At 36.2% G+C, this 24,082-nt stretch overlaps 1 long non-coding RNA gene across 1 annotated transcript; it reads right to left on the reverse strand.

The window, feature by feature from the left end:
* Positions 1 to 19,922: 19,922 nt before the first annotated feature.
* LOC141411347 (uncharacterized) lies at positions 19,923 to 23,773 on the reverse strand. Its single transcript, XR_012436109.1, has 3 exons — positions 23,661 to 23,773; positions 22,394 to 22,571; positions 19,923 to 20,306 (listed from the first exon to the last, which is right to left on the reverse strand). It is a non-coding gene; the product is annotated as an uncharacterized lncRNA (long non-coding RNA).
* Between the last annotated feature and the right edge of the window lie 309 nt (positions 23,774 to 24,082).

The raw sequence follows: 24,082 nt of genomic DNA on the forward strand, positions 1-24,082 counted from the left end.
TGAAAATGAGAGTGTCTGATGAGTTGTAGGTTAATGAATAGAATACATTCATCAGGTTAATGCACCAAAGCCCTGGATATTGAGAAAACATAAAATGACTTAGAGCTTATTAAATACAGGGAGAAATTAGAAAATGAGACTTAAGACAGAATATTAATAATTTCTGGTAGACATCTCATCTCTGTGTCCTCAAAGCATTCTGCATTATTCTCTATCACACAGTGTTGTCACCCTCTCTATGCATTATTTTATAAATTGAAATGTGTCCCCTGAATTCACATGTTACATTTCTAACCCCTAGGACTTCAGAGGGGACTTTGTTTTTGGAAAGGTCTTTAAAGATATCATCAATTAAAGCAAGGTTGTTGAGGTGGGTCCTAATCCTATTTGGTTGGTGTCCTCATAAAAAGATAGTATTTGGAAATTGGGACAAGCATAGAAGGAAGATGATGTAGAGAAACAGAGAAAATGGACATCTGTAGGAGATAGACCTTGAACATATCCCTCCCTCATAACCTGAGGTGGAACCAATCCTGTTGAAACATTCACCTTGGACTTGTGCCATCCAGGATGTGGTACTTTCTTATGGCAGCCCTAGAAAACGAGCACATGTTGCTTACTTAATTTTCCCCATATGCCAGCTGCTACTGCCACTCTACCCACCACGGAATAAGACTGTTTGGCTCGTCTACTTCCTAGGACCTTCCGCAGAGTCTAGCCTGTCCTACCATTGCTTGTAACTGAATCGCCTTGCACTAAAGAGAGTTCTGTAACTTATCTGAACTGTTACGCACTGGAAACTCTGCTTTGGGTGGAGTAGGTATTGTTTTTATTTAATTGATGATCTCAAAGAAGATGATGTGTTTCTCATTTAAGTTTACAAAATGTGAAGGAGATAGGATTCTATTTGTTTCCCAGCTATAACGGTCTAGTGCTTACTACTCCAGTTCTATAAAGTTGAATTCTATACTTCCTTTAACTTGACACCTGCAACTTGAAGGGGTCTTTTCTACTAAACCCTTTTCCATCAAAGAAAAAAGAAAAAACAAAATTAAATAAATGAATAAATAAATGGGTTTAAAATGGATCACTTAATCAGATCAGCTCATCAAAGAATCACAAAATCCCTAATTAAGGCAGGATTTAAAACAATGGACTCAATTTTGGGAAAAAATTATTGACGTGCTTGATTTTAACTGATTATTATGGTAACCCACAAGTACTTAAAATACTGGGTATTTTAAACATTTTACAGAGAACTTTGTCTGTGGGAATCCGGAAATAAACTCACATTTACCAAGTTAGGGTTGGTTTTCTAAAGGTGTATCTGTTCATATTTAATTATTAGTTTGAATAAAGGATTATTCATCGCATGATTTTCTACATTATTTCATTACATATGAAAAGCTAATGTTTCCCTAAATGCTGACTACATTATAGCTATCATGCTGAATGCTGTATGTGTCAGTTGGTATCAGGCAGCCTCAATCAAAAGGGCTTACCTGAAGAAAATTAATGAAGGGACATTTGTATAGAGTGTCATTGGGCAGGGGCAAGGAAACTATGGAAGGTTTGTAAGTTACCCAAGGCCTAAAGAGAGGGAGATTTTGTTACTAGCCAAGCCTGAGGATGGAGGTCCAGAGCAGGATTGTGTAAGGTGCTACATGGCACGGACATAAACCACTGCCAGGAAAGTGGTAAGGCAGATGCTTCTCTCTGCTCAGAACTTCTTATATACTACTAAACCTACTGGGAGCCCAGCCAGTTCCCTCTATAGAGCTTTATCTTCAGAGTACAGTGAGGCAATATATACGAGCCAACAATGGTAAGTGGAGGATATTCATAATGTATTTAGCCCTCCATATCCATGGCTTCCTTATTTGTGGTTCAAAAATATTCAGAGTATATAGGGAGAATTCAAGATGGTATGGCCCTGAACAAGGATCAAAAATACTCAGAAAAAGATTGTTTCTGTACCAACATGTACAGACTTTCTATCCTCATCATTATTCCCTAAACAATACAGAGTAGCAACTATTTACATAGCATTTGCATTTTATTAGATATTATCAGTAACTGAGAAATGATTTAAATTATGCAAGGGAATATGAATAGGTTACACACAAATACTCCAACATTTCATATAAGGAACTTGAAGGGATTTTGTTATTCCCAGGGAGTTCTAGAGCTAATTCCCAGGGACACTGAGAGATGAGTACATTTTATGTGTACTAGTTAGTTGAATCATCCCCCAACCCATAATACTCTTACCAGTTTAGAAGCAGAAGCTCAAAGGACTCAAAAACATGTCTATGTTTTCATGAGCAATTAATTAGGAAGCAAGAAAATTCCCAACTATCCTCTGGAACCAATGGAGGAGGGAAAAAGAAAAACATAGTTTTGTTCTCAAGCATATTATTTCTTTGAAATGAAGGAAGAAGAGAAATATTATATGAAATAGTTGAGGAAATTGTAGGTAAATTTTGTCTTAAAAGCATCTGTGCTTGTTTTAGAGTGTGAGAGAGGAGCTGAGATGGATAAACATAAGTTTGGAGAATGTGTCAGACTAGAGATGCATAAATGGGCATATTTGATAGTGTTCATCAAAAATTAAGAAATGAGAGAGACAAAGGTTCAACATGATAACTTACTTTTGCAGAATGCAAAACATGCATGCATACTGTTGCCTTCATCACCATCATAACCCTCATTATTATTTAAGTCTATATTCTGCATATGAACAAAAACATGCAAATATGCCTTTTTGAGCATAGTTTATTTCACTCAACATGATCTCCAGTTCCATCCATTTTCACACAAATAATTTCTTTTTCGCTATCTCACTATTCACTACTATGCACAATAGTACTCCATTGTGTACATATATCATATTTTCTTTATCCACTCATCTATTGTTGGGCACCTAGGCTGATTCCAAAGCTCAACTATTGTGAATGGTGCTGCAATAAACCTGGGTATGCAGGTGTTTCTATTGTATGTTGCTTATACTACCTTGCATACATGCTCAAGACGGTTTAGTGGGGTCATATGGTATTTGTATTTTTGTTTTTTTGAGGAACCTCTGTACTGATTTCCAAGTGGTTGCACTAGTTTATATTCCCCACAACAGCGTAAGAAGGTTTCTCTTCTCGCACTTGCCAGCATCCTCTCCAATATTTGTTGTTGCTGTGTTCTTGATGATAGCTAGTCAGACTGGGCTGACATGGAATTTCAATGTCATTTTGATTTTATTTTCCTTTATGATAAGGATGTTGAACATTTATTCATGTATTCATGAGCCATTTGTGTTTCCTTGGGAACTGTCTGTTCATTTTCCCACTTATTAATTGGGTTATTTGTTCTTTTGGTGTTTAATTTTTTTAGCTCTATATATTATGGGTATTAATGCTTTGTCCAATGAATAGTTTGCAATATTTTTCTACCATTCTGTGGATCACTCATCCATTGTTGTGATTATTTCAATTTTATGCAGAAGTTTCTTATTTTGCTGCAATCCCATTTGTCAATTCTTTCTCTTATTTCCTGAGCAATGGGAGTCCTATTCAGAAAGTTAATGCCATGCCTAGGTGTTGAAATGTTTTCCTTATATTTTCTTAGTACTGTCAAAGTTTTAGATCTTGCATTAAGATCTTTAATCTATTTTGAATTGATTTTTACACAAGATGAGAGAGAGGGATCTAGTTTCATCTTCTACATGTGGATATCTAGTTTTTCCAACACCATCTGGAAGAGACTGCTTGTTCTCCAATGTATGTTTTTGGCCTCTTTGTAAAAAATCAGATGACTGTAGATGTGTGAGTTTAATTTCTGGGTCTTTTATTCTTCCATTTGTCTATGTGTCTGTTTTTGTGCCACTAACATATTGTTTTTGCTATTATGCCTCACTAACATAATTTGAAATCAGGTATTTTGATACTGCCAACATTGTTCTTTTTGCTCAGGATAGTTTTGGCTATTTCAGGTCTTTCGTGTTTCCACAGGAATTTTAGGATTGACCTTTTTTCTATTTCTGTGAAAGATGACACTGGAATTTGGGGGGATTTCATCACATCTGTAGATTGTTTTCAGTAGTATAGCCATTTTCACAGTATTAATTCTGTCAATCCATGAACATGTATTGTCTTTCTATTTTCTAGTGTTTTCTTCAGTTTCTTTTCTCAATGTTTTATAATTTTCATTGCAGAGGCCTTTCATCTCCTTTATTTGCTTTTTGTCCTAGGTATTTTTTTCAAGTTATTGCAAATGCGATAGTTTTCCTGATTTGTTTCTCAGCTTGTTCAATATTGGTATATAGAAAAAACACTGGGTTTTCTATTTTATTTTGTATCCTACAACTTTGCCAAAGTATTTATCAAATTTAGTAGATTTTGGTAGGGCTTTTAACCTCTTTAGCATTTATTATTCTTTCAGATATTTATTTGATCACTTTCTTTTTATTAAATTCATGTCTTTGTTTATCCTTTTTTCCAATAAAATATAAGCTCAAGGAGTTCTTCTTAGCTTACTTACACTATATCCTGTACATAACTATCTAATTAATTACAGAATGCATGAATGAATAAAAGATAAATTGACCATTTCACATAGGTTTTACTACTAAGTACTTTACTAAATAATATGCTCATAGGACACACTTAGAATAGTATAAGTTCCAGAATCAAACATGTGTTGTGTTACCTTCCAGTTGTAGAAATATACAAAAGGATTGACAAAATAATGTTATTTTTAAAATTGTTGTATAAATACACATGTACACATATGTAATATGTACATCCATACATACATTCAAGGTTTTGTTCAGAATAAGTGAAAGCACACAGTCTTATGACTTTCCCCACTCTTATTGCCTATTCCTTTCTCTGCTGTGATTTAGTCTCTGGAATTGCTTTGAGTAAAAAGGTTGTTAGTGCAGTGCTTTTATGAGAGTAGTACTTCCCAGGTAGTTTGGTGGTCTAGGTAGCATTTTGAAATTTGATGGAATGTGCTAGTTATTATAATAAATGGAAATACTAATTACATGTTTAGGGTAGAAGTCAGGTACTATATTTCATGATGAATAGAAAAGGATTATGCAATGAAAAAAGATTTCTCTCATTTTTAAAATGGGTAACTTTTAATCTCTTGAAACTCATATATGTAATTCTGCTTGATTTTTAAACACAAGGCATTTTTTTGTTCAGTCCTGCAAACTAGTTCCAGCATCTAAGCTTTTGAACACTGACTGTGATCTATTGCATCTTAATTTTGCTTTTCTGGAAACTTATTAGTTTAGGAAGGCTGTCTTTATCGGTTTATAAAATAGTCTCAGAATGATGACCACAGTGTGGAATCCATTCAAGGATAGTTATTTTTGCCAGCCACATACCTCTCTGAAGTTGTAGAATTGTGTTAATTTAAAAAAATCTAGATTTAGGGAAAGAAAGGTTTTGAACAAAGAATGTTTTCCTCTGGGATCAGTCTATGTTTGGGATGATCCCTGAAAGAGGGGTGGTTTCCTGTTCTGATTCTTAAAGCCAAAAGTGAGTCATGGTTTATGGTCTGCAGACTGGGACAAGCCTGAAAAAAGTTTTCTGTAGTCAAGTTGCAGGTATCTTTTTTTCCAGATTGGTCAAACTGTATGAACTCAGTAAAAAAAATTTTAAAAGGATGATTTATTTTCTGTACTCAAAATTTCAAAATGAGTAATTTGACAGTGTAGGTAGTCATATCCATAAAAGTCATGTCACATGGGGTATTTGCACAGTCTGCACAAAATCTTTTAGGTCTGAATCTATGTCTAGCAAAATCGTGATAATGCTGTATAGATAGATAAAAATAGATGACTATTGCATTTTATCTTCTATTGTAGCCATACTAAAGCAATTAGAAAATACAATGTATAGCACCAATTGATTTCCTTTTGTTTCACCATTGGATTAATTTAAGGCTAACTTTCCAATTTCCTAGATTACATGAAGAAATAGACAACCTGACTGTCAATTTAATCTCAGGATAATGAAGGTGGAATTATGAAATATTTGTCATCACAGTGGGCTATTTGTCCTTTAAACCTGACAACCACTATTTTACTATAAAGGCTATTATTTATGGATAATGACCCTGAAACTAATAAATGCTGAATAATTTACCAGAACTACAGATAATATTCATACAATTTTATACATACATACTCTCCAATTTTTAAACACTTTTGGCATAATAAACATGGTACTAGGAATACAGATGCACAGTCCTATTCTAATAGGAGAAAAAATAGTTTGTACATATATGAGAAAGACTGAATAAGGAGTTATTGATTTAGCAAATAAAACACCCTAGTAATGTCATTTTTGCAAAGTACACTAACACAATTTTTATTGTGTTGTACAGACTGTGCAAACACCCCATGTGATGTGACTTATAGGGATATGACTACCTACACTGTCAATTTTTTCTTTGATGGAAAAATTCTTGCTGCATTTGGGATATAGGGCAAAAGTTTAAAAAAGGAGAAGAAGAAGAAGAAACATCCTCTGTAAATCTATTCCTTAGTCAGTGAAATGCAGATGATAATACATAAATGTTTATGCTTCATTAAGTACCAAGTCCAGTACAATCTGTTATAGCACCAGGAACAGACTAATATAGAGGTAGTATAACTGCTTTTTTTCTACAATGGGATTCCTATTAACTACACCAATATTAGCAACCACAGCTAGTTATCTAGAATAGTATAACATTTCTAACTTATTTTTGTAAAATATGTTTTTTCCTATTCTTCAACCATGAACTAAAAGAGCTATTTTTAGTGAGTAGACGTGATAAAATGCAGCACAGAACAGTTCTATTAGCTTCAAACTTCCATAGATGCTTTCTCTTTGGATCTTACAATGAATAAAGTTTTCTTTTAATATAAAGAAATCTAAGATACCATGTATTTTCCTGTTTTACCAACAGGTGACACTAGTGATTTCTATAATCTTTTTTGTCTTTGAAGTAGTATTTCAAGGAAGCTCTTTAATACTGTAGTTTTAAGGATAAAAATGCAAGATAAAGAAACCACAAACACCAAATGTTTGATGTTAAAATTGTTTTGATAGAATATTATTATTTTCATACAGTTTGCAAAAGCATCATCAAAGATAGTTTTGTGGCAGATCACTGAACATCTCACTTCTTTGCAATATACAATTATAACACTAATTCTGAAATAAAATGTTTGAGACACTTTCATGAAAATGATATATAGATTTATGTCTTATCTTGTAAAAATTGGATTCCTTTGCCTTCATCTATAAAACAAAGTCATCAGAATAAATTGTTTCTCCGACATCATTCCCCTTTTTATTAAAGGTACTGGATAAAGTATCAGGAAAGTAGAATAGGAAGGCAAGACACTGCCTGAAGAATAATCACATTACCTAATAAAACCAGTTGTGTAGTCACTGGGTTCAAACTTGGTAGTTTCCAAGTGTTATCATTTCTTCCAGGTGGTAAGGAAGACAGTTTATAATCTGCAGAAACAATGTTTATGTGAATGGTTCTTCTCTAACTGATGTGTCCCAAAGTGGCTCACACTCTTGATACCATTCTGCAATTGAAGAAATGTAGTTTTTGATACTTTAAACCCAAGCATTGCTGTGCATATTTTATTCCTGCCTTTTCCATTGTCTCTATGTTCACCCAAACTGATCACTTTTATCTTTTATCATAATTTTAAGTTGGCAACTAGCCAGATGCTTTAAAGTACTCCCTGTCACCCCTATGAACCCCCAAAATAACTACATGTCAGACACAGATGTTAATCGATTTGTAGAGCTAAATTTACAAACTAGAGATACAAAAAAGCAACAGGTGTGTGGGGTTACTTGCTGTGATGTGCATTAAAAGAAAGATGCCATGGATCAAAACAGAGTTGTAAGCGCCAGCAGGACATGTTTTTCAAAGGGTACTTTCAGAAGAATCCCATGTAAGACTGCCTGTCAAAGGAAAAGTTTTAAATAGATATTTGAGAATTGTATAGTGACAGCTTCCTTTATATTTATCTATAAATGATACATTTTATTAATAAAAATATAGTACTTGATTATCCTATCCAGGTGTGAAGCAAAATTTCCTAAACCATTATCATTCTTGATGAAAAAAGTGTATTTCGTAAAGCTAATTATTGATTCTTTCAAAATGAGTAAATATGAGCGTCTAATGAAAAGATTATTTGTCATAAAGTGTTCCATTTTTATTGCTTCATGTTTTAGTAAAGATTTCTGCACGTTTTTCAGCAGCAAGTTAAACTCCTTGCTAACCTATTCATCGATATAAAACACCAGTCACGAAAACTCACAGTGTATTTAGTTTCCACCATCTTTCAGTGTTAGTGGCCACAATGTCTCTCTTCAGATACAGACAGGAGTTGAGATCTGAAGCTCTGCTAATGCTCGCGTCCACACACATACACACACGCACACACATATGCGCACACATGTCCAATAAAATGTGGTTGCTGTTTTAAATAATTCCATAGTTTTAAGAATTTGCCTAAATTTCTAATATTTCAATAATTAACTTGAATGGATAAATACAGGAATATATTTTGCACATTCTTAAAATACTTCTCAATGGTGGCGTATGTGCACAAAATATGTAGGCTAAAACAACAATGAAAGGTGCTCAATGACATTATTGCAAAGGGAAAAGCCTTTCTAATTGTGTAGATCTTGCTTGCGCTCCTCCTTTTTAAAATCTTGATTACATTCACCATGAAATATTTATTACATAGAAAATAATATGTATGGACTCAAATAAGTATTCATATATTACCATATATAATGCATAAAGCATGAGGCTATAAAACATTAGTAAAAGCACCATCACAATTCATGCTTTAAAATGTTAAGATAATTGAAGTATTTAGCAATATTAGTAGAATTTTCCAGCAAATAAATTCCTATTTATTTAACATTTCCAAGTTTCCAATACCACTCTTGGGGATATACCCAAAAGACTGTGACTCCAAAGGCACCTGCACATCCATATTTATTGCGGCACTATTCACAATAGCCATGTTATGGAAACAGCCAAGATGCCCCAGCACTGACGAATGGATTAAGAAAATGTGGTATCTATACACAATGGAGTTTTATGCAGCCATGAAGAAGAACGAAATGTTATCATTCACTGGTAAATGGATGGAATTGGAGAACATCATTCCGAGTGAGGTTAACCTGGCTCACAAAACCAAAAATCATATGTTCTCCCTCATATGTGGACATTAGATCAAGGGCAAACACAACAAGGGGATTGGACTATGAGCACATGATAAAACCGAGAGCACACAAGGGAGGGGTGAGGATAGGTAAGACACCTAAAAAATTAGCTAGCATTTGTTGCCCTTAACACAGAGAAACTAAAGCAGATACCTTAAAGCAACTGAGGCCAATAGGAAAAGGGGAACAGGTACTAGAGAAAAGGTTAGATAAAAAGAATTAACCTAGAATGTAACACACACGCACAGGAAATCAATGTGAGTCAATGCCCTGTATAGCTATCCTTATCTCAACCAGCAAAAACCCTTGTTCCTTCCTATTATTGCTTATACTCTCTCTACAACAAAATTAGAAATAAGGGCAAAATAGTTTCTGCTGGGTATTGAGGGGGGTAGTGGGGAGAGGGAGGGGGCAGAGTGGGTTGTAAGGGAGGGAGTGGAGGCAGGGCGGAGAAATGATCCAAGCCTTGTATGCACATATGAATAATAAAAGAAAAATGAAAAAAAAAAAAAGAAAAATGTCGATACTCCCAAAAGTAATCTACATTTTTAATGCAATTCCCATCAACATTCCAATGACATTCATTAAAGAGATCGAAAAATCTACCATGAAATTTATATGGAAACACAAGAGGCCACGAATAGCCAAGGCAATACTCAGTCAAAAGAACAATGCTGAAGGTATCACGATACCTGACTTCGAACTATATTACAAAGCAATAACAATAAAAACAGCATGGTACTGGCACAAAAACACACATGAAGACCAGTGGAACAGAATAAAGGACCCAGCTATGAAGCCACACAACTATAACCAACTTGTCTTCAATAAAGGAGCTAAAAATAGATGATGGAGAAATATGGAGAAATAGCAGCTTCTTCAACAAAAACTGCTGGGAAAACTGGTTAGCAGTCTGCAAAAAACTGAAACTAGATCCATGTATATCACCCTATACCAAGATTAACTCAAAATGGATCAAGGATCTTAATATCAGACCCCAAACTCTTAAGTTGATACAAGAAAGAGTAGGAACTACTCTGGAGTTAGTAGGTATAGGTAAGAACTTTCTCAACGAAACCCCAGCAGCACAGCAACTAAGAGATAGCATAGATAAATGGGACCTCATAAATCTAAAAAGCTTCTGTTCATCAAAAGAAATGGTCTCTAAACTAAAGAGAATACCCACAGAGTGGGAGAAAATATTTGCCAGCTACACATCAGACAAAGGACTGATAACCAGAATATATAGGGAACTTAAAAAACTAAATTCTCCCAAAACTAATGAACCAATAAAAAAATCGGCAAGTGAACTAAACAGAACTTTCTCAAAAGAAGAAATTCAAATGGCCAAAAAACACATGAAAAAATGCTCACCATCTCTAGCAATAAAGGAAATGCAAATTAAAACCACACTAAGATTCCACCTCACCCCTGTTAGAATAGCCATCATCAGCAACACCACCAACAACAGGTGTTGGCGAGGATGCGGGGAAAAAGGAACCCTCTTACACTGTTGGTGGGAATGCAAACTAGTACAACCACTCTGGAAAAAAATTTGGAGGCTACTTAAAAAGCTGGACATCGATCTACCATTTGATCCAGCAATACCACTCTTGGGGATATACCCAAAAGACTGTTACTCCGAGGCACCTACACATCCATGTTTATTGCGGCACTATTCACAATAGCCAAGTTATGGAAACAGCCAAGATGCCCCACCACTGACGAATGGATTAAGAAAATGTGGTATCTATACACAATGGAATTTTATACAGCCATGAAGAAGAATGAAATGTTATCATTCGCTGGTAAATGGATGGAATTGGAGAACATCATTCTGAGTGAGGTTAGCCTGGCCCAAAAGACCAAAAATCATATGTTCTCCCTCATATGTGGACATTAGATCAAGGGCAAACACAACAATGGGATTGGACTTTGAGCACATGGTAAAAGCGAGAGCACATAAGGCAGGGGTGAGGATAGGTAAGACACCTAAAAAATTAGCTAGCATTTGTTGCCCTTAACGCAGAGAAACTAAAGCAGATACCTTAAAAGCAACTGAGGCCAATAGGAGAAGGGGACCAGAAACTAGAGAAAAGGTTAGATCAAAAAGAATTAACCTAGAAGGTAACACCCACGCACAGGAAATCAATGTGAGTCAATGCCCTATATAGCTATCCTTATCTCAACCAGCAAAACCCCTTGTTCCTTCCTATTATTGCTTATACTCTCTCTACAACAAAATTAGAAATAAGGGCAAAATAGTTTCTGCTGGGTATTGAGGGGGGTAGTGGGGAGAGGGAGGGGGCAGAGTGGGTTGTAAGGGAGGGAGTGGGGGCAGGGCGGAGAAATGATCCAAGCCTTGTATGCACATATGAATAATAAAATAATAAAAAAAAATTAAAAATGCTGTCTGTCATTATTATGAACTCACAGATTTATGAGAAATTATTTTAGACCTTCAGCATTTTTTTCTTGCATTACTGAGGTTTGAATTCACAGCCTACACCTTGAGCCTCCCCACCAGTCCGTTTTTTGTGAATATGACAGGTTTTTTGAGCTAGGATCTCATGGAACTATTTGCCTAGGCTGGCTTCAAACCATGATTCTCCTGATCTCTGCTTCCTGAGAGGAACTGGTGTGAGGAACTGGTGCCTGACTCCTTTAATATATTTTGCAGAGACCTGTCTGTAAAAAGATCTATTGTTCCTATTATATAAATATGAAGGTAAACACAATATCAACATTATCTCTCCAAATCCAAAGAGTAATCTAGTAGTAAAGAAATTATTTAATTCAAAATGCCTTAAATTAAATGTAAGTTGTGAGTTTGGTGCCTGAGTCACATTGCAAAGTTCTGAAAATTGCTATCAATGTGTTGTGTACTAGCCATCTACATTCTAAGCCTCAGTTTCTTTATTTTCATATGGGAATAATATTCATATAGTTAAAGTCTTAGCATAGGTCTAATACACAGTAACTCAGTAATAAGCTTTGGCTCATACCGGTACCCCCAGAGATCAGCTCAGTTCTGAATGTTTACTGAACTAAAATTTGAATGTCCTTTCTGGTAGTCATGTATACTGCGGTATAATTTAATAGAATAATGTCACACAAGTCCATAATTTTTGATGGACTTGGACACTGGTGTAACTTACATTAAGATGTGGAATATTTTCTTCTTTCCAAATCTTCTCTTGAGCTCTGTTTCAGTCAATATCTAGCGATACTATCACCCAAATAATACTGACCCAGTTTCCATCAATATAGATTAATTATGTCTGTCCAAAATTTGGTATAAATGGAATCATGCAGTGTAGACTCCTGTGATTTTGTGGTATGATAAGAAATAATACCTTTGTGCCAGTTCCTGCCACACAATGACTAAAACCTTTAGACTCTCTGAACAAAGGTTATCTATTGCATTCTAATGAGATGGTGGTTGCCAGGAAACTAAAACATGGTTACAGGTTTGGGCCTTCAGCACCACCCTCTTCCAACTTCCATGGTGGGGAGTGGAGACTGAAGATCAAATTGATCACCAATAAGCAATGATTTTGTCATTCATTCCCACATAATAAAGTCTCCATAAAACTTAAAAGGACAGAATTTAGAGAACTTTTGAGTTATTGAACAGGGAGATGCCTAGAAGGTGCACACTCCATACCTTTCCTTACGCGTCTCCCATCTGACTGTTCATCTGTATCCTTTGTAATATCCTTGATAATATTAGTGTTTCACTGAGTACTGTGAGCATCCCCAGCAAGTTAATCCAATACAAAGAGACAGTCATGGCCAGCTCTGATTTAGCAGTTCGGTGGGAAGTATCGGTTACCATTTATTACTTGTGTTTGGCATCTGAAGTGGGAGGCTGTCTTGTGGAATCAAGTCCTTAACCTGCAGAATCTGATGGCTAGCTCCAAGTAGATAATGTCAGAATTGAAAAGAATTCCTGAATGCTTAGTCAGTGTCTGCTGGAGAACTGATTCTTGGTGGGGAGAAATTCATATGCATTTTGACCAAATGTGAAGTGTTCTGTGTTGAGTGGTGTATGGTATGAGAGTGGGAAAAATAGTTTGGTTTTTTTCTCTCTCTTGCAATATCATTTCTGTTCTAGCTCCAGTGTTCTCTGTGTCAGATTTCCTTTACTTCACACAGTCTGTGAGATTTATTTTACTACAGGTATAATTGTGCATTCCTTTTTATTGCTGAGTCATATGAATGGATATTCTCTAGTACAGAGATATTAACTGTGCTACTATGAATATTTGTGTATAATCTTTCAATAGACTTGTGTTTTAATTTCTCTTGTATAAATACTTTGGTGTGAATTTGGTAAATCATACAGATAATGTGTATTTAAGAGACTAACAAACCATTTATCAAAGCTATTATACAATTTTACATTTCTGCCAGTAATGAATGAGAGTTCCATTTCCTCTTCTCCCTTTTGTCATTAACAATTGCCACCTGAGTCCCTTTTCTGCCATCTACCAAATATCACGTAATATCTCATTGTACTTTTAATCTAAATTTCCTTGATGATTTCTGGTATTGATCCTCTTTCCATTTGATTATTTTTATATTTATCTGGGTTATAAGAATCATTAAATAATCTACATAGGAATATTTTGCCAAACATTTAAATTATTTCCTTCTGGTATGTGGGTTGACAAGAATTTTTTGTGGGTGTCCTTTAAGAACGGGTTTTTATGCTCTTGAAGGTCACTTTGCCCTGTTTCTCTAGTGCTTCAGTTTTTTTTTTTTTTTTTCTTTTTGCAGTACTGGGGCTTGAACTCAGGACCTTCATCTTGAGCCACTCCATCGGCCCTATTTTTGTGAAGGGTTCTTTTGATGTAGGGTCTTATGAACGATTTGCCTAGGCTGGCTTTGAACTGTGATCCTCCTAATCTCTGTCTCCTGAGTAGCTAGGACTATAGGCATGAGTCACCAGCACCCAGCCATGCTTCAAATTTTTGTATATAAAATCTATGAATACTTTGCTTACTTAAGGTATATGAAGATGTTTTTCTATTACTGTCCCTGGATTTCTTTTTAATTTAGCTTTTTCATTTAGCTCTACAATTCAATTCAAACTATAATTATTATGCATTGTGTTAGATTGAGGTTTTAGTAGGTTGAATTGTGGCCCCCAAAAGATGTGTCGAAGTTTTATTCGCCAGTATTTGTGAGTGCAACCTTACTGGTAATGAAATCTCTGCAGATTTAGTTAAGGTAAGGATCTTGATTTGAGATTAATGTAGATGTGTGGTGGAGTCTTAAATCCAATGACCAGGTCTATAAAAGAAAGCAGAGGAGATTTTAGACACCAGTGGGAAGGCCATGTGAAGGCAGAGAAAGAGACTGGTCTGTTACAGGCAAAGGAATGTCAAGGTTTCCAGAAGAAACCAATGCCTAGTAGAGAGGCATGGGATGGACTCAGACAAAGCCTCCAGCAGGAACACATTGCTGAAAGTTTAGATCCCCCAGCTATGATATATATCTTTAATTTTTATTGCTCATGGTATTTTCTGATTGCCTTTTAAATCTGCTTTAGACCTATGGATTATTTAGAAAGGAGCAATTCAATTTCCAAATTTGTAGGGGATTTTCTTATTATTTCATTCATTTTTTAAAAAATTTTATTCTGTTTTGTTCAGAGTACATAATCAAACTTTAGACATTTACTGAGATGCATTTTGTGGCCAAGGACATGATTTATCTTGGTAAGTGTTTCTTATACATTTGAGCAAGAAATATACTGTGCAGGCGTTGGCCACAAGAGCTTGTTTGTGTCAGTTGGGTCAAGTGAAGTGATTGTGTTGTTGAGATCTTCTATTTGTACGTTGATGATTTTGTCTATTTGCCCAATCAATAACAGAGAGAGAGAGAGAAAGAAGAAAGAGAGAGAGATGTTAACAATCCCAACCATACTTACATTTGGTAGTTTTTCTTCTTTTGGAAACTTTTGAATTACATATTTTAATGATCAATGATTAGGTATAGACATATTTAGAATTGCTATGCCTTCTTAATAAGCTGCTCCTCTTGCAATATAATATTCCTCATCATTTTTATAATGCAGTAGCCCTGAGAAAAATATTGTCTGGTACTTATACAGTCATGCCACTTTTTAATGCTTACACTTGCATGGTACATAATTTCCATTTATTTTCAAAATTTCTATGTTTTGAATTTATCTAGAAAACCTATAATCGGATCTACTTCATTTGTATAAAGTCAACCAATTTCTGCCTACTAACTGGTACTATTTAGTATATTTATATTTGATATAATGATCCATTTGTTTTCTATGTACCATCTTACTGTTTAATTCCCATTTTTTCTGCCAGTGGTACATTTCCATTTTGTGTTGTTTTCTTCCTTTTGTATAATTTTTCATTATTTTACCATTCTGTTTTTTGTTCTCTTGACTTGTAGCTTGCTACTACAGCTCTCTATGGTGAAGAATATCCTTGCATCTTTAATGTGCACCCTTAAAGTGTTAGAGTCTATCAAGAACACTCTTCATTCCTCACATTATTTGATAAGCTTGGGGAACTCTGGACCAGCACAGGTGTAGGTCAGTCATAAGTCAGACTCTCCTTGTATGAATTTATGAAGCTCCCCTTCCCCTTTCTGTTCTGTTTCATCTTCTAGGCTGGTCTGTCTTGTAAATTCCAGCCACATCAGCTGCCTGAACTCTTTCAACGACCTCATCAGGTCAGTGGGACATTGAAGCTGTGCTTGGTTTCCTGCTGAGATGCTGTCATAAAATTGTACCCCGGTACCCAGGGAAAAATCTAAGTTGCCATAGTGTTCACCTTGTAAGTCTCCCTCCTCAGCCATCACCATCTGCTGTCTGTTGTTTACTGCATATAATAGTTACTTCATATATTTTCTCAAATTGTAGCATTTTATATGGTCAAAGAGCTAACCAAGTACCAGTTACTAAATGTGACCAGAAGTGGAAGTCTCCTCTGAATGTACTTTGGTGAGAAAAATCAAGAAGATGGGCAAGTACAGTAAGAACAACCATAGAGGTAACAAGCATTTATAACAATGGACCAAAGAAAGGAACTTGTGTACTTATGCAGGGACACCACAAAAAGTAACATTTTTTATTAGCAGGTATGCCCTATGTTTCATTTTCCATAGGTATCTGTAATTTATGATGACATTAAAATGACAGTCTCTTGAGTTAGACAAAGCTGGATTTCAATCACCTCTTCCTAATGTAAGTTACATGAATTTTTATCTCTTTAAACATCAATTTACTCCACCTATAAATCTGAAATAATAACAAATAATAATATATACCTCTTATCTTGTCTTGAGTTAAGTGGGGCATTTTACTCAAGTGAAAGCCTAGATTGCACTAAGCATTTGATAAATGCAGGCACTATCAGCAACCCCAACAGCTGCATTATCATCACTCTGACCACCTCATCTTTAGGATGCTATTAGATAGTTTGGCATGCTTATATATTTAGTAATCTTAAAAAAATGTGTATTCTTATAAGTTTTAAAGTAATTCCTTATAGGAGAACTATGTTGTATAGTCTGTTAAACCAATATATAAATTGAGATTATATGCTCTATAATCCAAATCTGTAATCCCATACCTTAACATTAATAGACTGAGGATAGCTTTGAACCACTAATCAACATTCTTTTGATATATTTTAAGGTAAGAATAAAAATGGGAGTCATCATAAATTATAATTATTTTAGTTAATTTTTATGGTCTCTTTCAGAAACACATTGAAGTCTGTGAATTTGACCTACAGATCAATTTAAATGAAGATTGGGTTAGAACAAGACTTTTCTGGATTTCCCCAGTAGATCTGCCTTTAAAGTAGTTCTCTATGAAATATAAGAAAAATCCTAGCCATTAAAATAAAAATCCTACATTATCAGCAAATAATGACATTCCTTTCTCAGATGTCTGGGTGAATAATTTACTGTTGTATTCAGTAGTCCAAATACTGACAAGTTAAACTTTACTCCACAAGGAGAGCAAAGGACAGGGTGCCCATTCTTATCTATCACAGTGGCCTAGTGGGAACTGAAAAGAGCTGACACCAGAGGTCTTTATGGACTCAGATAGCTATTATAAAAAATTCTGATCACTTACATATGAGATTGAAATGGAAATAGTTGGAATACAGCTATTTTATCTTGTCAGATGCTTTCAGAGGACTTAAGGTTCACACTAGCATAACCCGAGCAATATTTGCAAGGAAGTGTTAAGTAATGAAAATATATCTTATCATGCCAATCAGAAATGAAGGTATCATTTTAGCACAGTTCCCATCAGATAGACTTTAGATTAAAGTATCTGGGGTTTTAACTTCATTTAATGGAGAAAATGAAAACTTGCGTTAACGGTCTTTGTGAGTTTAGTGAAACTTTTACCTCACTGTAAGTAAATTAAGGAGAGAGTTTTGTACTCAGGAGGTAACCTGCATAGTATATTCAAAAGGCAGAATTGGGAATGGTATTCAACCTTGTGCCAAATTTTGCATCTTTGCTGAAAATTGGGGAGATGGGCTTAGTAAGAGGCTGGATGACAACCTGCCAATAAATCTTATCCACAAAACAAACCTTGAATGCTTGGGTGTGGATTCTAAATTAATCTCTAATTTAAAGTATCTTCTCTTTTTTTAGAAAATAAAACAGATCTGGCTTGGTTGAAATCTGCCTTGGATGGCCACAAAACATGATATTGTCAATTTCCATCTCTGAGTAGCTCAGATTATAGGCATGCAAAACAATGCCTGGCCAGAGCTTTTAAAATCTACCCCTTTAATTGAGATTACAACTAAAGCCTTTGGATTTAATAAGACAATGATTCTGTTGTCATCTTACATATGTAATTTCTTTGAAATTATAGATGATTTATCTAAAACTTTTAAAGCCTCAGTTATCTTGTATGTAAAACAGGACTAGAATTTTCCTGGCAGAGCTAATTTAATGAGTCAATAAAAATAATTTTAAAAAGGAAATTTCACTAAATTTTAAATACTAAGTCGGGTTCTGGTGGCTCAGACCTGTACTGTAACCCTAACTATTTGGGAGACTGAGATGGGGAAGATCATGGTTCCATGCCAGACTGGGTAAAAAATTTTATGAGACCTCATCTCAATGTAAAATGAGCTGAGTGTGGTAGTTTGCCTATCATCCCAGCTACATCAGGGAGTTTAAAAATAAGGAGACTGCAATCCAGGTCATCTTGGCAAAAATGAGACCTTATCTCAAAAATAAACAAAGAGGATAAAAGATCTGGAGGCATGGCTCAAGTATGAAGCCTTGAGTTCAAACCCCAGGACCATACCTATTTTAGATGTGTAAACTTCAAGCAAGTTATTTAACCTATCTCCTATTTTTTCCACCTTTGATACCTATCTCTGTAAAGTTGTAAGAATGAAACAAGTGATTCCATGTTGTTTTAGAGAAAGTACTTGCCACATTGTAAGTGCCCCATAAGAGTTAGCTTTTGTCACTTGAAGTGAGAACAATAAATAACCTTCAAGAACACCAGCTCTGGAACTTTCCACCCAGGATTTGAATACCAACCCTACTGGGAACTAAATCTTTCTCTGCTTCAGTTTCCTCATTTGTAAAACTTGTATCATAGTAATAGTATCTGCCAAATGAGGTGCTTATGGGAATTAAATGTAGTAAAAATAGCATGAGCTGAAAGAAACCCTGGGAAATAGTAAATTCACAATAAATGGTTTGGTCCCAACACCAGAAATCTCCTTGAGACACTGCAGCTACACTTGGGTAATTCTGATCGCTTCTAGCCAAATAAGAACCACCATCATATTAGGTGTGACCCTTAAATCAGCCTTTAATTATACCTAACAGTCACAAAAATCCCACCCAGCACAACCAGCAAAGCATGTCCAGCCCTGGGGAAAAAAAAAAAAAACCTTGGGCCATTTCTCTCAGTCTTTTGTTTTTTCTTTCAACAAGCAGAAGACAGAGCATCAATCAGAAACAAACTCTGACATCATGGACCCCTAGCCTGTGGAAAGCCTCCTGAGGCCATAGCACACTGAGAAAAGCAGCACCATTTCTCCTTGCCATCTGCTCCAAAGCTACTTGAGTGAATCTGCAGAACAAACAGGTGAGCATTGTGCACCATGCACCACTCTCCTACCTATCCCCCAGGAACATAATCCAGCACAGCCTCTGGGCAGACTGAATCCCCCCAACAAAGCTGAAAAACATAAACAGCAAGCTGTAATCTAACACTGACAGAAGAGGTGGGAGTGGAACACTGCACTGCTCTGGAGAATGGGGGTGGGGCAAGGAGCCAAACTCTCAGTGAACGAATATGGGTCAAGCAACAAAGGCTGAGAGTAGGGGCAGGGCAACAAGTCAGCCTCCTAGAGGAGGTGAACTTACACCTAGCAGAGGTCAGGAGAGGCACAAAGGTTGAGAGCATGGGTGGTGTGACAGGCCAATCTCCCAAAGAAGGGTAAGTGATGGATACCAGAACTGATCTCATGGGAAAGAGGGCAGCGTAAACTAAATTGTTCCACCTTGCTGGGAGGAGGAGCTGATCAAACAGAGCTGCAACTAAAGGGCAACAGAGCTGCTGCCTGGAGAAAACAATAGCTCTGACCACCCTGCATGAACTGGCAGACTTACATTGTTAGGAAAAGGCTGAAAAGAACAGAGGCCTCAGTGGATTTGAATCATGCTTTATTAGTGAGATAGAAGGGTATCTGGCAATCTCCAGGCTTGTCTGTATGGGCTGGGCAGTGTAAAATGTTTCAAAGCTTGTGATCCATGGCCTGCATGAGGAATTTTAGTACAAGGTCAGAAAACAGAGTTTCTTACATTTCTAGACCCTAAGGAATATTTTTAGAAAGCAAGGGAAGGAGGCACTGTGTTCTCACTTAACTACTTCCTGCTGACTTGGGGTGGAGTGGAGGCTCAGGGCAAATAGCTGCTAGTAGCAGTAGGGTCCTGAATTGTTCCTTTGTTGTGGCAGTGGACATTACTGTTATTCTTTTCATATAGAAAACTCTGGAAGAGATTGGTGAAACAGGGAAGAATGGTTAGTCCTATAATAACCAGGAAGAGGGCGATAAGGAAGGGGAGCAGCCATTGTAAGTAGGGAGACATGAGGTTGACGCTCTGTTCTTGGAGGTGGTTTGCCTGTTCCCTGTTGTGCTCCATCTCATACCAATCCCAATTTATTGGTGAAAAAGCAACAGTGTTCTTCCAGCAAGGCACAGATGCCTCCTTGTGCAGCTGTGAGAAGGTCTAGGCCACATTGGTTTTGTAGGATTACTGCAGCCAGGGAGTCCATTTGGTCTTGTAGATAATCTATCTGTTGTGAGATGTCTTTGAGGCTGTTAGTTAATTCTTTGGAAAATTAGGAAAATTCAGAAATTGATATTCCCATGCAGGTTAAGCCAGTTCCCACCCCAATAGTAACCCCCACAACTACCAGGAGGGGTACCAGTTGTACTGCTCTTTTTTTGCCCTTATCTGAGTGTTAACCTGGGTGGGGACAGGGAATGGAGTGTCCGGAGGTGTGAACCCAAGTGTGGGGGACATATAAGCTAGGGTGCAGGTTCCGATCCAATTAATTGGCAAACAGATGTTGCTGTTTGTCCTACACACCTAAAAGTGTCATGAAGTGAAATGAAGGCATCCTGATGCATGGAATTGTGTGAGCAGGAGGAGGTCAGGGTGGGAGAGGGTTGGGAGTAGGTGTTTGGTATAAGTGAATTAATGTCATATTTGGTAGGAGTATGCTAGTGAAACTGTTGTTAGGACAGGAAAGGCATTGCAGCTGGGACCACTGAAGTTCCAGTCTGTAGTGTTTGGGTTTATCAGACTTAGAATCCCTAATTGTGAGTGGAGGAAGAGTTTGGTGTTTGCTGAAGTAGGAACTTGTTTGCAGGTGTTATTGGCAGGGAGCAAGTATTTTGTATTTTGGAATAGCTTTATGTCTCATCCCACACAGTATTGTGAGGTAATGGTGCTGAGATTTCTTCAGGAGAGGGGTTATCAGTATGGTCTTCTTGCTATAGCAGGCCTGTTAGAGGAGTAGGCTTGAGTTGATCTTATCAGCATGAGAAAGAAAACCAAGGGATTTTTAGTACAGACATCAACTATAGGCTTAGGTAGACAAAAGAACTGGGGGCAGGGGACAAAGACATCCACAGTAAAAAATTCCCATCCTCAGGTGAGACTGGGTTGCTCACAACCTTAGTTTTGGTTTTGGGAGCAGTTCCAGAGTTGTTATCTGGAAGGTGTTTCATTCTGAATAGAGTGTGTTGTTGGGGATAGTTTCAGTCCCTTGTCACAAAGATATCATCAGTCTTTTTTGTTCTTTCTTGACTCCGAGTTGGCTGCCTGAGAGAATGGCTCAGAGCAAAGGACAGTCGATAAAATGGAGAAATGGTATGTTTTCTGTCTTTAGTTAATCCATCAGCCCAAGCAGAGTCAGTGCCCTTTAATAAAAGCAGTCCAAGTACCTGAGGAACCTGGCAATTAGGATCTTTTGGCCAGTGACAAATACAGAAGAAGGGGACAGATAACTGATAGCTAAATTAAAAGTACTTGTTATTTAAGTTTAAGACTGGAAACATTTTTATAAAGAAAATACAAAGTAAGTAAAAGTCAGAAGACTCCCAGTTAAATAAATTGTCTAAAGGAAAACAACGCTGTGAGCATGGACTACTAAAAAGATAAGCTTGGAGCCAGCAAAATAATTTGTCTTTACTTAAATAGAAGGCCTTGGCCAAAAAATGAGTTTGCTTTCTGTCAAAGGTGACTGAATGTCCAGTAGCCCTGTGTAAGATCACTTCTTTAAAACCTCTGGCTTTAGTAAATTTTGTGGGGTCTGGCACAGATGAGTCCATTTGGATTGTGACCGCTTTTCCCCTCTTGTCTCCAAACTGTCTCTGAAGAGTCTCCTCTGAAGATTTTGTCAGTTAACCATTCTGGTTAATGAGAGTCTTTCAGTGCAGGAAAGCTTTCCCTGGATGTCCCGTCATTGGAGAGGAAGCTTTGGGCAGGTCAGGTAAGAATCAGTGCCTATTAAGACCCCTTTGGCCAAATTATAAGCAACAAAAGAGGTATAGAAGAAGTGGGCCTACCTGGCATCCATTTTTAGCTCTGTCTGTACTATAGATGATATTCTGGCAACTTAAAAATGCTGCAGAACGTCAACAGACAACAGTTAAAAGTTTTCCAAAAGCGAACAAAATTTAGAAGACTGACTCAGTTGAAAAATAGGTACTGGGTAATTACAAATGCTTCAAAGAAGGACCCCAACTGAAAACAAAAAGAGTTAGAATAGCCATGGTTAAAATACTGAAAAGTAGTTTGGGAACTGTGAGAACATTTAGTTATTTCCATTGTAGACCTCATTTTTAGGAAAATAATTATGACTGACAGCAGCATTGAGTCCTTCTTGTTATAATTAGGAACACATGGACAAAAGCTTGCAAAAGTCTAGCATTGTTAACTTTAGATCTCTTTAAGTTAGGGACACAATGCCTGTGATCCCAAATACCCTTATTATTATGTACAAGTACATTTTATACATATAGAGTAATATTTATTTGACTAAAACTAATATAGGCCAGGTTTTAAGTAGCAGGAATGCCCAATCCTTGTTTCTGAATGTTCCTGATTACAAATAGCAGAACCACCTAAAATTTTATTAACCATTTTATATGTAAAGTTTTAGATGGAATGCTGTTGGATAGAAGAGAGCTTTAGCTGGTCATTTTACAAATATTAAACTGACACTTTTAACTTTGAAAATGTTGGCACAATCTTTAGATAAAGTCTAGACATCAAACACATTTAAAAGGTGATCATTTAAGAGATCTTTGCATGAATAAATACATAAATGAACTCTGATTTAGTAGTATTTAAAGCTTGACAAAATCAACAGAAAATACAAGTAATAAGTTTGATAAATTTTTCCATATAAGTTTTTTATAGCTATTATTTAGAACAGAGGAATACTAAGATAGTCTTGTTATTTTATGGACATAGAGAATCAGGTTTTAACTTGACATGACCCTAAAAAAATCTTTTAGGCAACTCTTAGACTACAGTCAACTTTAACTTTATCATACACCAAAGCTTTTAATATATATTTTCAAGACTTATTCAGGACCTTTATATAACATTCTGAACCCTCTGATTGTTTGTCCTTACCCCTCTTTTCCATATTTGGAACAAATCTTTAGGATAAACCCTTGTTTACAAAATCCTTTCTCATCCAAAATGTAAGGGGCCTAATGAAAAAATCCAAATGTCTTATTGAATCTGTAGCAGAACTGAAGAAGGTTGCCCTTTTGTATTTTAGTTTATGCCATAACTTAGAAAATAGATTTTAATTTTAAATACCTGGGGCATTTTAGACAGAGAGCCTGTGTTCACATGAAGCTGAAATTGTGAGTCCCAACTGCATGGTGCCTTGTCCAGGAGAGTTTGCCACTTGCAGTGACCTGGTTATGACCTGATCCCCCTCCTGACCTTCACATGTCTGCCATGGGAAAACTGCCCATCTCAAAAGCAAGACTTAAAAGAGAAAACTGTTTGTAGAGTGTTTAGGCAGATTTAGAGGCTTAGGATTAGGTAGGAAAAAAATCCAGGGGGTTGAAACAAAAGTATCTTAAATCCTCAGCCATATGTCATTTAGATTTTTAATTGATTTTAGGTTTATAGTACTGGGATCATGTGAGTCACTCATGAAGCTAAGAAAATTGACAATGTAATTTGAGTAATACTTTTTTTCTTTTTCTTTTTTTTGTATTATTTCTGTCTGT

Source organism: Castor canadensis, chromosome 10 (assembly GCF_047511655.1).
Source record: "Castor canadensis chromosome 10, mCasCan1.hap1v2, whole genome shotgun sequence".
NCBI lineage: Eukaryota > Metazoa > Chordata > Mammalia > Rodentia > Castoridae > Castor > Castor canadensis.